Raw genomic sequence first — 15,368 nt, 5'->3', positions numbered from 1 at the left:
TCCTCAGTGAGAAAGAGTCACGCGAGGACCCAGTCAGGTGTTTAACCAGAGTGAGCCACCATCGCTTCAGGAACCCTAATTGCTTTTCAGGCTTGTAAATTATTTGCTACTACCTCCACCCACCAACCCAAGGCCAAACCCTGAGCAGATCACACAGGGCTTTTTCTCCCTTAAGAGAAAATCCTGAAGAAGTCCACAGAAATTTTGTCTGAGGAAAGACAGAGAAAAAACAGAATGCGGACTTCAGATTTTGTCATTCCCAATCCATTCCTCCAAGTTTCACTTGTATGTGGGGTTCCTTTGAAGCCAATAAACTCATAGGTGTGGATAGAGGTTACCGGGCAAAGGCCAAGATTACTAGTCCAAAACAGACAAACAAATGATGAATTTTCGGCTGCCAGAGGAAAGCAGCGCCCAGGAGGCAGGACATGGCAAAACTTGCTGCCCCTTCCCATCCCAGCTACCGTCTCTGCAAAACACAACAGGTCCAACAGCTTGTGTTGGTGCTGATCTTCTTCCCTGGGTTTGCGCTTAATAAGGGCAAGTCCAGACAGGAGGGAATAAAAAACCCCTCAAAAATAGGAAGGGTCTGTCTGTGCTGGTGGGTGAAAGAAGTCAGACTCTATCTGCAGCGGCTGCAGGGACTGACAGGTCTCACCTGGGAATGCCAGGCTGCTTAAATCCCATCTCATGCTCCTAGCCTCATCATTCTTCTGCCTTTAAAAGGACAGTGTCAAATACGCTGTTAAATCCAAACTATCTCGTTTTTTCCCTGTTTGCCACACTCAGGTTAAAAACAAAGACCCAGGGATTCTCCAATGATCTTCTTCACACAATTACACACAACGGCAGAGTCCTACCCTTCATTAGCAACCACACATAATGAACCAGCGCAGGCAAATGCCCTGCCATGGGCTCTGCCCCAGAACAGACCGGTGTAAGCAACGTGGCACAGGCCGACGGGTCTCCCGTACAGCGGAGATGAAATTCCAACCCCACAGCAAGCCGGCTCACAGCAAACACCCCGCAGGGAGAAACACGCCAGTGCCAGGCTCGGAGCCGCCCAGCAGCGGGCTTGTCGGCAGCCAGGCTATACCCGACCCGCTCCCTCCGTGTCCTGCCGGCACGACAGCCGCAGCCCCCCGGTGTGGTCCCATCCGAGGGAGCAGGACCGCGTGGGATCACTGCTGCCACTCTGCCGCGTGAGGTGCTGCGGCAAATTAAACGGGAGAAGTGGACGGCAGAGGGACGCGTACAAAAAGCAAAACAGACAGATCCTGGGTACAGGCAGCTCGCGCTGATCTCTTTCCGGATCTTACAGGTAAAATCCTGGCAGTCACAAAGAAATTCAGTGTTAGGGGTTTCGGTCTAGCCCCCGGCACGCGGCGAGCGAGCCGGGGGGCTGCGGGAGGCACGCCGGCGCGGGCAGCCCTCGCAGCAGCAGCGAGCCCGTGGCGGCAGCATCCCTGCGTGACACCGCCACGGGACGCGCAGACACGTGGCCCTGGAAATCACACGTTTTCCCAGCGGCACGAAACACAACAAAAAAAACCAAGATGCTCCTCATGTCTAAACAAAACGTTCAGACAATAGTGCTCTCACTGCTCAGAAAAATGTTTGTTATTATTCTAGCCTGTAATCATCACGGCCTTTACACTTTCATTCGATTAAATATGAGTATTTGTTCTTTTTTAAAGTAAGAAATCCAACAGCATTCAGGTAACCATTGGCTACTTATGTCAATAAACGTCTCTCCCGCAACAAAAAGGATATATACAGCCCGTTATACAATTCAGAACTGGGTATCAGAAGGTGGCTGGCTTCCCCGGCCTCCAGAGAATAGCATTTGGGAAATTGTCTTTTCCATTATTGACAGCTATAGCACCCCTAATTTCTCCAGACATCTTTTCTTCTTTCGGGCTCGATAGCACAGCCAGCTTTGGCTTTAAGACAGTGCAGCCAGAGCCGCCAGCCTCCGTGCCGGTGGGCAGCACTCCCCCAGCATCCCCCCTGCCCACCCAGACCCCGACCCCTGCGGACAACTCACGGCACTTCGGAGGTAGCCTCCCCATGCACGAGGGCTTGGCCATGCACAAAACAGAGGCTTCTGGGAAACACGGACCTTCATTTGCATAACCCATCGGTGATGGGAACCCCTGAAGAGTGCTTAATTTATTTCCTGATTCATGTAGCGCGTGGCTTGATTTTTTTCTTTTTCAGCTGGAGACCTGCCCAAACGCAGTAATCCGTGACAAAGAGGAAGAGCTGGCATTGATAACAACTGTTCCCTGACCAAACCACTGCAATAATCATGGATTTAAATGTCATTTGGAAGCATCCATCTTCCCACTAAAATGTAATTATCATTTCCAGCTCACGCAGATTGGTAACATCATCCAGATCAAGAAAAGCATAATTTAGCTTTGCAGCTTGGGCCCAGCAATACAGCCCGCGGTCTCACCCATGAAAAGGAACCGGGGGCCCCGTTGCCAGGATTGCACCCCGGCGCTTGTGGCATTTCTTACAGTGGTGCAAGGGCAGGAGAAAGGAATGGGGAGGGGGAACAGCCAGGTCAGAGCTGCAGCATTGGCCCAGTGGTTTTTGCAGCAGTGAGAGGCAACGCGTGGTGCTGGGATCGCGGTCGCGCCGGCAGCTCCTGCATGGCTGCGGGGAGGGCAACAGAGGGGGTGAGGCCGATGGGGAATCTCTTCTTCACGCCAGGGTCCAAGGTGACCGTTTGCTGCCACCGTTCCAGAAACAGGTCCCCATCAAAAAAATTTGGGGCAGGGTGGGAAGAAACAAACGGAAAATGTTGCTGCCAATTTCAAACCCCCAAGCCGTGGGAGCAGACACTGGACGAAGGGGGTTTGCAAGCTCATGGCAGCAAATTGTTAAAAGCTGCGCCACTGATAGTCACTGCCCTGCGCTCCCTTTTCTCCATCTTTTTTGCAACCATGAACACAATGCATATAATTTACAGAAACAGGTGGAAAAACAAAAGTCAGGAAGCCCCTCCTCATCTCTTCCTTCCTCTTCCTTGTCAATGATGAAGGAGTCTTTCAGTCTGTGAGCTGTGTGGCTAAATTTAATTTATAGACTTGCTTCAAGACCTGTTCTGTATCTTGTCTGAAAAAAGTCAATAACGGCTAATTGAAACTTTTTATAATTTGCTCAGCTTTGACAAAGGCATTATGTATTGAGCCTTTGCAAAATCCTGATCATGTGCTCCTGAAAAACACATCCATGAGCTGTATTGATTTGCAGCTCCCTACTGCAGTTGACATTACAGCTCGGTGAGGGTTTTCCTGCGTTGCAGCTACTAACTGCTCCCCAGGAGGGACTGCTCCGGAGCCTCTGCCCTTCCTAAACACAGAACTATTTACTCGAGCAAGCAACCACCAGTGCTTGAAAGGCAAAAATTAATCAGGTGGAAGGGACGTGGTGAGGGTGTTTCTGGCTGGCCCTGTGGAAACACCGAGATGCTGGGAGGGGAGTGCCTCCTTCACGGCAATCCCGGCCGGCGGGAGGGCAGCTCCTGCTCTCCTTTTCAGCATTTGCCTGCACTCGCCTGTAATTACTTTTTCTCTTCTCACCTGCGAAGTCAGTCATCTTCCCCACGCTGCTTGTGTGCATTTAAGGACGACAGTGAATCCTAATGGAGGAAATACATTTGACAAGCACCGCTGCTGCCACCAGCCCTTTCACGGCGTGTTTTCCCTCCTCTGGACACCGGGCTCCCTCCCCATCACGGCCCCAGAGGACAGCAGGGCCGAGCTCAGTGCCGGGGATGCTCGCCTGCTCCTACGCCAGGACGATGCGCTCCCACTGCATTTGCTGCTTCCCCACCCCACGCTGAACCGAATGAAGTCTGAAAAACGGTGAAAAATGAGTTGAGAGGGAAAAGGTTACGGCTCAGGTCAGGTCCCATTAGCACACCGTGCAACCTCCTCCTACATCCCACCGCTGGCCCTGAGCGTGGCAGGTTTTGGTGCCTCCCTAACAGTTTCTAAGCAAATTCAAAGGGACATTCAGCTAAAGCCCATCCACACCCCATAGCAGCGGGACAGCCCGTGAAACCCAAATCAAAGGGCTGCACTCACCCAGCCAAGGAACAAAACCCCAACACGCACCTCAAGTCCCCAAACAGCCCAGACACCGAACATCAGACACCAAATATCAGACCACTGCAGTGGCAGAGGACGTTGCTACCTAATGAAACCTTGCAAACCTGAGCTGATGTTCAGCGCACGCTTAGGTCGCAGACACCTCCTCACTGCTGTAACTTCATAGCTATGGGGGGGAAGAAGGGGTCCAGCCCCCTGTGTCCCTCCTGGAGGGGCCGGACCCTGCTTGGGCAGGGGGACCCACCAGCTGCCATCAGGCACATCTAGAGCATATACTTCATTACCACAAAACAAGCCTTTTATAAGTTAATTAAGACCTAATAGATGCTAATTTCACTTAATGAATATTCACCAATGATGGGCATACCGTGGGTGAGCCAGGAGGCAGAAATTCATCTATTCATGAGGCAGAACAGCAAAAACCAGGCGAGATCTGGGTGCTGGAAACAGCCGCGGGGTTTGGAGAGGTTCCCCGGGCAGAGGCCTCCCGCCAGCACCAGTGTTCAGCGAGCTGGGCTGGGCTGGCTCACTGGGAGCAGGGCTTGGCAGGGGAGCTGGCGACCAGCAGCGGATGCTCTGGGTATGCAGAGCATCTCTGCAGCGGATGCAGGCAGAGATCTCCAAACACCCCCGGGAAAGGCGAGAGCCTGGCTGAGCAGCTGCCGCAGCAGCAGGGAGAGCTAAAACCAGCGAGCTCCTTTTTGCAACCTGAACAACTGCTCCGCTCTGCAGAAAAAGAAGGGGCAAAGGTGAACAGATTTCTTTTTGCTAAATACATTTTTGACACCTTGAAGTAGTGGGCAAGTCTGTATGCACAGTTAAACAAACTCTCAGAAACCATCCGGCCAGTCTGGCTTCCAGCCTTCCGAACACCCCTGCCCTTGCTGGCCTCAGCCCAGCATCACGGAGCCAGAACCCCAGTGGGTGTGTGGGCAGCGGGCATCGCCAGACACGTACTTTTACTTTTAGCTACAAAATAAGCTTAAGTTTTATGCCGAAAAGACCTTAATATAATCATTACAAGAACAACATATCAGGCTAGCCAGAGCAGTACGTTAAGAAAATCTAGAGAGAGGGAAAGCTATGGAGAAAATTGAATTGCCCTTTAGCATGTAATGAAGTAGGGGAAAAAAAATAATTTTCATTAGGCTATCTTCAGATACCAGAGAAAGAAAAAAAAGAAAGGTTCCAGTATTAAGCAATAATACATGAAAAATACATCTGTGCCAACCAGGATCAAAGTAATTACCATGCTAGGAAGTTGGCTCTGTTAGTTAAAACAGTACTGTAAAATTATCTGATCTCAAGTCAAGCAAGCTGAGCTCCACTTTGTTGCAGGTGCACAACGAAAAGTGCGGGCATAGCTGTCTAATTTACTGCTTTGCAAACTCCCTTTGCCTAATTTTAACTCAGTCAGGCATGGGCTGTGGAAGCCTCTACTCCCCACGCGCTTTGACAAACAACTCCAGACATCGGCTCAGTGGAATGGCTTCTGTCATCTCCTCGGGAGCCAGAGGATGCCAGGGTGTTCCAGAGGCAGACTTGCCAAAACACATTTAAAAGCCTAAGTCGAAAGCCAGCTATCAGTCACACAAATTCGCCAGCTGAGTGAACTTAGAGAAGGATACACTCATTCTGCCCACAGAGTTTCAGAGACTATGGGGTAAGGAAATACAACAACAAAATTCTAACAAGGAAAGGAGGTTGGAGATTCTGGACACATCGTACAAGGCCAAATTTTATCATTTTAAGTAACTAAATTACTCTCTGTATCACATCAATTAGTTGACATCAAAGCGAGTGAAAACGATCGGTCAGTCTGACAGAGACACATGGACCAGACTCGGGAATTGCAGATAATTGCATGTACGTTTGCAACGCAGCCCGTTAGAAATAAAATCCTCAACACTACCATTAGGAAGGAAAAAGCCCTTTGGGAATCGGGGAGATGGGCAGCGGGTTTCAGAGCTGCGCTACCACCAGCACGGCATGCTCGGTCCTGAGCTGGCCAAAGGTAAGAAGGAGCTGATGTGCGTTAGCAAGTAAGGCAGGTTGTCGCTGCATGGCCAGGTCACTTGGCAAAGAGGGATGCAAAAGAGCTCAGGATTTAGAGAAAAAAAAATTCACTGCTGTTTGCCTCAGCCTGATTTTTATTTTTTTTCTAGGAATGTTAAATCAAAACATTTCAGCCACCCCCTACCAAAGGAAAATAAATACCTAGTTTGGCTATTTAAAAAAAAGGTCACTTTTAAAAGATGTTTTGCAGCATGGAAGGGGGGATGGGAGGCAAAGGGCTACTGATTCAAGGCTGTGCCACGTGTCACACCATGTGAACCCCTCCGTATCTGGGCATAATTAGAAGCTGCTGACAGATCTCAGGCTGCATCAGAAAATGATTCTGTATTACACTGTAATGAAATGGGCAGAGCAGTGCACTTCACACCTTCTGTGCGTACACATTACACATTATTTTGCCAGATACAATGAGTTTCCAACAGCGAGAACTGTGCAGGGTCAAGGTGACTGCTGGCAAAAGCAGTGTTCAAACTGCAAACCCTCCTGGTGAACTCAGCCTGCGCGGGAGCAGGATCGGCCACGGGTTTAGGCTTGGGGCTACCTCAACTTCTCTAGACTGGGAGCACAGTCTTTGAGAGCTGTATGTGTTGTGGAGTGACCACACATAAAAGGAAATCAATAAAGCACTACTGAAAAATTGCAGATTGCTGCTAACTAAAAGCAATGGCTGCAAACTGAACTGAAATCGATTAAAAAATAAGAACTATCACAGCCGCTACAAAGAAGAGCTAAGGCAAGTCATTCACCCCTGCGCCAGGACAGCATGGGCGCTCTTCAAGCGTTTTCCCAGCATTTTCCAGATCACTTCTAAAGGACGTCTCACGCAACTATTCACTTCTTGGAATGTGATTTTTGGGGAGAAGTTAGCAACTTTCAGCCTAGAGTCCCCACGCCAACACCCTCACAGGGCTGCTGCCGCCTGCGCCGGGGCTCAGAGCACCCGGGCCAGGCTGGGCGTCTCCGCAGGACATCCCTCCGCCACGGGTGGAAGAGTGCTCACAAGTACAGGAGAGGTGCATAGCCCTCGGAGACGATCCCGCGCTCCCTCCTGCTCCGTACCAGGACTGCTCTGACTTGCTAAACGGCACTGCTGCCTCGGCTGCGCGCTGCCGCGTAACGCGCAGATGGGTACGGTGTCTGATGCAGAAGTATCCCTGAATTAGAGAACAGTTAGCGCTCTTACTAAATCCCGTATCAACAGCAAAAACGTACATCCCTAGAAGGCCAGGAGAGATGTAAACCCTACAAGCTGGGCCACTCCCTTGCACTGCATATCAGAAGCCTTTCTGTTGGAGTAAAACTGCTGCCAGGGTCGATTTATTCTTTTGGGCACCATTTTGCCATGCAATAAACATTTTTGCTGGAGTCCCAGGGATAATCTAAGTGCCACAGGTGGGAGATTTCATTGAGTTTGGGTCTGGGTCAGTGGAGAACCTTTATTCACCATGGGAAGCCATCAGCTTTTGGTGCGCAGGGGACGCGCATCTGGTGGGCTTGTGGGGATTTGCAGAGTTCCCAGCCGTGTAAACCTGCCTGGTTGCATTCCCATGCAGGGGACGGGTCTCCTCACCCGGTTTTGGGTGCTGTAAGGGTGACAGACAGAGCAGACAGGAAAAAAAGAAATATTTCTCTGTGTTTTGCAGTGAGCGGGAAGCATCTGCAGCACTATCAACCCACGCAGGACCCATGGCTGAGCAAGGATGGGTGCTAAGTCCCAAGACTGGCCACCATTCCAGCAGCAAATCGAACATCGCACTGATTTAACCACAGAATTCATTAATTAATGTCTAAATGCTTTGAGATTCTTAGATAAAAGGGGCTAATTAATTCTGGCCTGGCTTTCCTGCTTTTCTCCCTGATCTCAGCACATTTCTCTCCCAGTGCCCTAATTATAATTATTATTATTAGAAGCTTCTGAAGAAGCAGCAAAGCCTCTGATGTATAATTGACACACAAACCACCAGCCATCCAGTTTTTCTCTTCTCCTCTCCCTCTTTCACGACAAACACGCTGCAAGCGGGGAATGGGAAATCCCCACAAGAGGGATGGCTGGTGTGCAGAAAACTAGGGAGGAGAGAGAAGTTATGATATAAAATAAAATTAGCACAAAGACCTTCAAACCAAAATCAACGAAGAGAAATGGCATATAGACCCTAACCCTAGCCATCATTAAGTCCATCTCAGATACGACGGTGTTTGAATTTGGTAGTGCTAAGCCTGGGACAAATAGCCCAATGGAGACAGACCTGGGTTTCGCAGGGCAGCGCTTCCCCCTCCTCCCTGTCCCTCTGCAAACCCCCCAAGCCAGCGGCGATGCTCCGATTGTGGGGGGTTCGCAGAAGCACTTTGAGGCATCTAAAACCGCCCCAAACCCCACTGTTGCAGCAGGCTGGGGCATCTCCCCCACCCCCCCCCGCCCCCCGACTTCTATGAACTTCAAGAATTAGGTTTTTGCATTAGTTCACCCAGAAAAAGGCTAACAGACAATTTAATACTATTCAAATTCAAATGCTATCCATAAGTAACTTCCAACCAAGTGCTGTTTTACCATGTGGCTGCACCCACTTCTGGGACCGGCACCAGTCTCAGCCTCCACCTGTCCCAGGTGATCACCCCCAGATTTAATCCCACTAACAAATTATCCAGCTGCTGCACTGGAAAGAAATTGGCACCCCTCGCTCTCCAAGCCCACCTGGAAATACAGAGGGAGCATAATCAAATGTGTGAAACCTCTGACAGATCTCAGGAGAAAGGGTTGAACATTTCTTAGGCAATTTTTCACGGATAAATGCTGTTGTCTTGAAATTGAGCATGGTGATTTTGATGACATTTGCACTGGGAAAGTGCTTAGCTAGATCACTTCAACACCTCCTTTCATTTTGACATCTATATTATAATATTAATTTTAATATCACACTACATATAGTAATTTTCTGTTATAATGCTTCAGAGTTACAAAAATGCAATGTTGTGATATTTCAGAATTAATGTTGCAAATTACTATTCTACAAGAAATTTCAAAAATTTGATTTTTTTTTCCTACTGAATTTGGAATGAAAGTACATGTTGGTGTGTGAGAACATGCAATGGGATGGAGACTGCTTTCTCATGTAGCCCTGACCTTACAGGCAGAAGAGTTCATTGTTCTCAGGATAATATTCCTTTTATTCAGCTTCTACAGTTTTCACAACCCTTCCTCTTGAGGTTTGGGGTTTTTTTTTTGGTTTGGGGTTTTTTGGGGGTTATCTTCTTTGTTTTTCCCAGCAGAAGAGGGATGGTTGAGCCTGTCTTATAAGAAAAATGAATGGCAGGCTTGTTGCTACAGATATCAAGACAGCAATGAATTACTCATCAAAAGGCTTGACTGAGTTTTCTTGCTCAGAAAAAGGCACCTCACCAGCAGCACGGCAGGAGGGAGGCACGCTGCCGGGTGGTTTGCCCGCTCAGACTGCGCAGCCCCATCAGCCGCCTCCGCAGCGAGGCTGCTCCCGGGGACGGGCATCGCACCAGCCCCAGCAGCGTCTTTCGGGAGACACGGCTGGGGATGGGCAATGTCTTCAGGCAGGGCACGGAGGTTATGCACCAGATGCTTTTTGAGGCAGGCAGAGGTATTTTCAGCATCCAGACATTCATTACCTCTACGTGTGTGGGCTGTACCAACCTCTCAGTCTGTGATCATCCTAATTTGAGCCATTTTCCCATCCTACTGTTCTCAATCCAATCTTGTCCATTTATGTTGTCCTTTCACCTTTTATTCTCCTTACTGCTTCTTCGGCTTTAGGGTTTTGTTGTTGGTTTTGGTTTTTTATTTCTATTTCACATTCCTTTTCTTCTTCCTCGTCCCCATGACTTTAACCACTCAACTGTTCTGGTTTTTGCTGTCTCTTCCACACTTTATCTCTTCTGCTGGGGCTACTTGCAGCAACCAATCCCCATTTGCGCAGTAATTAACAACACTGCCCAGGTAGGCAGGACCATCGGCAGGTGGGAACAGGGTAGCCCCTGCCCTGAGCCAGGCAGCCTCCGGGGCCACCCCCTGGCCAGCTCCCCATCACCTCCATCCCTCGGGGGTCCCATCACCTGAGCGCTTGAGGGGCCGGTGCCCTCACCTCCACGCTCACCTTTGTTTCCAACCTTGTGAAGCAAGGATTCTCCTTTCAACACCAAAAAAATGAAGCGTGTAAGTTTTTAAAAATATCACACATTATTCATATGGTAAATAAAAAATTGATTGCCTCTAGGTCTGAAGATAAGGTAATGTCGGTAAAGTGACAATTTGATTTAGATCACTCATTCATGCATGCGCAATGCCTCAAACAGTTTTTGCATCCATGCATGAATTAAAGGTGTTGTGATTGATGAGAGACCACGGTCTAATTGGTGTTTTAATAAATACATTCTGACTTGGTAATCGAGCTAGATTTATCAGCAGAAAATGTCCCTGTCTAAATAAAATTACCAAGGTAAAGCTTAGGAACAATGACAAATGCCACGCAAGTAATTGGCTCTGGGATCAGTGTTGGCAGCAGGATGGACATGCGGTAGATTTATTTGCATTTAGGATCAAGTATCTTCAGTAAAATTTCAGCAAGCAAACAAAACCAGGGAAGGACTTGACAGTAATGTTATTGGTTTGAACTCTCCCATATGTTCAAAGACAGCAGTGAAGGGGGAGGAAGGGAATCAGCAGAGACAACGGCTGCTGCCAGGCACAGTTAGTAAGCTAACACAATTTTTTACCCTTCTGGGAGCAGCTGTGGACACCTGGGTGCTGCCGTGCCCAGGACTTGAGCTGCTCTCCGCAGATACCCGGTTCCTTCCTAGTCCATTCTACTAATTTAAATTTTCTATTTTAAAGCTTTTTTCCATTTAAATCTTCTGAACTTGCCAACCCAGTGTAGAAACCAGAATTGTGCGCCCATGGTCTCTCTGTCTGGGAAGGTCTATGATTCGTGGAAGAGAATCTCAGCCAGTCCCTCACCAGCACATACACTCTCATCAGGAGTCTCACAGCACTTTGTCATTTTACCACCACTCCTGCGATCTTTCCTAAAACAGTCAATTCTGGAAAGGACCTTCTGTAAGAGTATCAAATTTGTTTGAAAAGAAAAATAAGTTCCCCAAATGGTGGAGAAAATATGAGACCTGGTGTTAAAATACCAGAAGGCATATTAAATGAGCCAAGATATTTATGTATGAATCTTTCTCAAAGTAACATGTGATGAAGTTAAAATTCTGAGTGGAAAGAGAAGCACAAAGTGTGAGCAGCAGTATGGTAAGAAACAGAAAGTGTTTAGAGAAACTGGTCAACCCTGGTCATTGACAGCGTCAGACTGTTTCTGAAAGTTGTGATGTAGCCCAAGTCGTACAGACTCCTCCTTGCACTTCCTAACAAAAGCCTTTTTATCACAGGAAAACCGCTTCCGTGGTCAATTTATTCTTTCGGCCATCGCTTTGCTGTGCAATAAACGCTTTTGACTCTACCCGGAGTCCCCCGTGCTGGCCTGCCTGGAGACACAGACTGTACCCGGGCTACTACTCAGCGCTTGTCTAAACCAGCAAATACGTCCTGGGAGGACCCTTCGGCTTCAGGCGTCCCCCACCTGGGCGAGCAGCCGGAGACGGCGGCCGCCCCCGCTGCAGGAGCAGCCTGGCCTTACCAGGGCATCAGCATCCTTCCCGGGGAACGTGGTGGCTGCTCCGCTCTGCACCCTCCGAGCAGCAAAACGCGTGGTGAAGACTCAGCCCAGAGAGTGACTCATGCAGGCTCCCGGCAGGCTCCGACGAAGCCCACGCAGCTCTTAAACGGAGGTCGGAGGGTGGCAGGAGACCCTGCGGTTCAGTACGGGCGACCCTTGAGTGAGTTATTTCTGTGTTCAGGAAAACTCTGTCTGTCTCTTACTATGAAGATGTGTGGTGACACCTCAGCAAACGTCTCCATCATTAATTCAGGTCATCTGTCAACTTTTAATTGTTTCTGATTGTGGTCTCTTCAAATCAATCCTTTTTTTAAACCTCTTTACCTGCCTAACCATAGGTGTCTACTTAACCAAATCTTTCTCTGGTAGCACTGTAGAAATCATTCAGGCTCACACAACCCAGATTTATCTGCCTTTCTACCTTTTAGTTCTCATCCAGTGAGTAAAATCGTTGGCCAGACAGAAGTAAGAGCATAGCTGAGCAATACTCTTTCAATTCTCACCTGTATTTTTCATTGACAGTTTAGCAAGCATTTAGCCTGAAGAAGAAAAGTAAAATGAATAGCCTGGTTTGCAGGAAGAGCTGAAGAGGTCTGACCGTTCAGCATTTCCAATGTAAGAAGTAATTCAAGTTGTAATTCAGTTCTGCTGGCTTCCTTGCTTTGTACTCCCCTTTCCAAATACTGTGATTAGAAACAATATTTGGCCATCAGGACTGTGGCATTTAAGTATATCTTCCTCTGGGAAAATTACGTTGATATGAAAAACTGACGCATAAGTTTTCTTCTGCCAATAGCATTTGCTCTTTCTGTCCTTCTGTCAAACATCTCTAGCTCAGTTAAGTTTGGCGCACAGAGAATTATTAGCTGCCACTGCCAGCATCTTCATTCTTCAAGTCCAGCCTTGCCCTCTCAAATTTAAGACTTTTCTGTATCTTTTTTTTATTTAGTATTCCTGTATTAATACCTTGTCTTAATACAATCTTTCCTTTTACCTTTTGTTACTTTAAATTTATGCTCAAGAACTTGAAAGTGAAGTTTGATTTAATTAAGCCAGCCCGGGTTAAAGAGCGAGGGCTTTCCTCGTCTCCTCTGAACAATCTCCTGGAGTTAACCATGGCACGAGCCAAGACCTGCACTGCCTTTCTGTTAGGAAAAGACATGAAACCTTCTGGTAGGACATTAAATCAACCACCCAGAAACCAGGGAAGTAATGCAGGTGGATCATGGGTTGAACCCCCACAGTTGTTTTGCACTGACATATACCTGATGGTTATTAAGAAACAAACTCCAATCATCCATCAATTAAAACACAGGTAAAACCAAATTAGCCTGAATAATCAAAAAATACATCCCCTCCCAGCATCCTAATTTTAGAATTGCCCGCATGAGCATTACTGCAGACTCCTCAGCAGCTGAAGCAAAGAAATTCAGAACTAGATAAGTGTCAACAAAGCATTAACACCTCAATGCAGAGCCGGGGCAGTTTCCCCAGTGCAGCGATGCCACCCTTGGCACTGAGCCGGGGCAGGAGCTCACCCCAATGCTTTGTATGCGTGACTACACACAGCTCTGATCTAGTATGAAAGACCTTGAGGTACATACATACGTATATATATATTTGTATACATATATGTAAAAAAGACAGTTTACATTCAAACCTGAGCCCTGTTTTGGACACCTGTTTTAATCAGCAAAGCCAAAGTGTGTATTAGTCCTGCTTCTTGAAGATAGATATTGCTGACTGATGGTTATGGTAATATGGGAGCCACAATTTTTGAATTTTTGAAAATTGGAACTCATGAACTCAAAAATGCTCTGGAGATATGAAGCTATCATGTCAGCCTGTGTTGTTCCAATTAATTGCAATCAATTGCTAATTGAGAGCTATTTTAAGACTTGTAATTACTCTGAACATAATGTAGAATAATTTGTGTGTTCCCCTTTACACCCACCACAAACAACATCGGTGCAAAGAAATCTCAGGAAACAGAGTAAAAAAGAGTAACAGGAGCCTGATTCCTGATTTCCTTTTGCCTCTTTGGCAGGTACAATAAAATTAGGAGCTGTAGATTTAAAAAACATGAGCGACAAGGACCGAGACAGGGAATCTCAGTCACTTGTTGGGGCTCCACCTCTAAAACTTTTCAAAATGGCAGCTCTGATATTACTGAGTAAATGCATTTGCTTACTCCCTGGATTTCCAGACAGTACAAATGTCTCATTTGTCGAAACTAACATCTTCAAAGAACATTACACCTCAAATCTAAGCAATAATGGTGAAAGAGTGTCAAAGGCAGAAGGCAAAGTGGAGCCTGGTTTGTATATTTTAATATGGGAATAGGTTGTCCAAAGATGTATCACAGACTCTGGAGAGGAATTGGAAAATCTGATTTTACAGGCAGAAGAAAGGCAAGCTTAAAACACACCTAAATTAATAGGTTTGCAATGGCACCACTTGCACGGGACCTGGCAGCCTCCAGAGCTGCCGAGATGAAGGCAGTGCCCGCCGGGGTGCAAGGCGGGGAGGAGGACGGTGCTGCGCAGCAGGGATGCGGGCAGAACGGGAGACGCGCGCCCATCACCCCGGAGAGGCACAGGCTTCCTCCCCTTGTCCATGCCGGGCACAAGAAAGGCACATTTCTGGGCAACTGCCATAGGCAACAAACATGTTATTAACCAGTTAGTGATTTCCAAATGTAAAGGTGAAACAAAGCGTGGGAGCTGAGAGACACTCGGGTTTAACGATGGCAGCGGGAGAGGTGCACCTACAAGTAAGTGCACGATGCTCCAGAGCTGAAACCAAGAGGCACGAAGGAGTGCGCTCCCAGCAGCCCTGTCCAAAGCCACCGCCTTGAAATCTACACTCACGCTTCATACGTTAATATGTTCAGAATTCAAAAACAAGTGCATATACTCACAGGGAAAGGAAGCACCATTTGGAATTGGTTTACCGGGCAGCACAGCGGTTTGGTTTGTGTCCTTAGCTTGACTGGCTTTACAACAAAGGCCCCCAAATCCTGACAGAGTTATTTTGACATAAAAATCAGATGACCTAAATAGCTGTACAGCATTCAACAACAGGCTGGATGCTTACTGCAAAAGCTGGTGGAGCAGGCAAATCCAGCAGGGATATAATTCTCAGAGGCAAGAGGCATTTATGAGTAAGACCAGCGTGCTCAAAGACAGCAAGTCTGTCATTCAGCATCTACATTCAGACACGCACCAGCTTGACAAGCTATTTTATGATGTCAAGTAGAAAAATCCCCAGGCAAAGAGATAACTAATTCTTAAATGAGGAGTTTCTGCTAACAGTGCTGGTTTCAACCAACCAGTAACGGGGTTTTTTGTAATCAATCTACAGTTCTGCTCTCTTTTCATTGCATTTTATTATGCTTATAGTTGGAGCAAACTCAGCTTTCCTTTTAAAGACCCAAGTTAAACTTTTTTCACCTGATTATTTAATCACA

General features: G+C 47.5%; 1 protein-coding gene across 1 annotated transcript in view; it reads right to left on the bottom strand.

The window, feature by feature from the left end:
- KCTD16 (potassium channel tetramerization domain containing 16) overlaps positions 1-15,368 on the bottom strand; it is a 91,630-nt gene that overhangs the window by 12,352 nt on the left and 63,910 nt on the right. The gene's annotated exons all lie outside the window — the stretch shown is intronic.

Source organism: Aquila chrysaetos, chromosome 22, assembly GCF_900496995.4.
Source record: "Aquila chrysaetos chrysaetos chromosome 22, bAquChr1.4, whole genome shotgun sequence".
NCBI classification, from domain to species: domain Eukaryota; kingdom Metazoa; phylum Chordata; class Aves; order Accipitriformes; family Accipitridae; genus Aquila; species Aquila chrysaetos.
This window is presented reverse-complemented; position numbering and strand designations above follow the sequence as displayed.